Source organism: Galeopterus variegatus, unplaced genomic scaffold (genome assembly GCF_000696425.1).
Source record: "Galeopterus variegatus unplaced genomic scaffold, G_variegatus-3.0.2 Scaffold5048, whole genome shotgun sequence".
Lineage (NCBI taxonomy): Eukaryota > Metazoa > Chordata > Mammalia > Dermoptera > Cynocephalidae > Galeopterus > Galeopterus variegatus.
This window is the reverse complement of record NW_007731159.1, coordinates 19,145-19,371: the sequence shown is the minus strand read 5'-3', so window position 1 is coordinate 19,371 and position 227 is coordinate 19,145.

The window sequence follows — 227 nt, the reverse complement described above, 5'->3', positions numbered from 1 at the left end:
TCTCCACCACACCCTGGGCATCAGCCCCAGATAAACTCCCTCTTCCAGAGAGGCAGATTCCATCTCTGGGGACCTCAGTTTAGAAGAGCCCCTAACTGATTTCTGGTGGGGAGAGGGGAGCCCGGAGACCCTTCGGGCTACATTGAAGTTACTAGTGAGCCCCCCAGAAGGGCCGACCCGTGCCGGGGGGAGTCAAAGAGGAATTGTGTGCTGAGGGACCCTCCCCC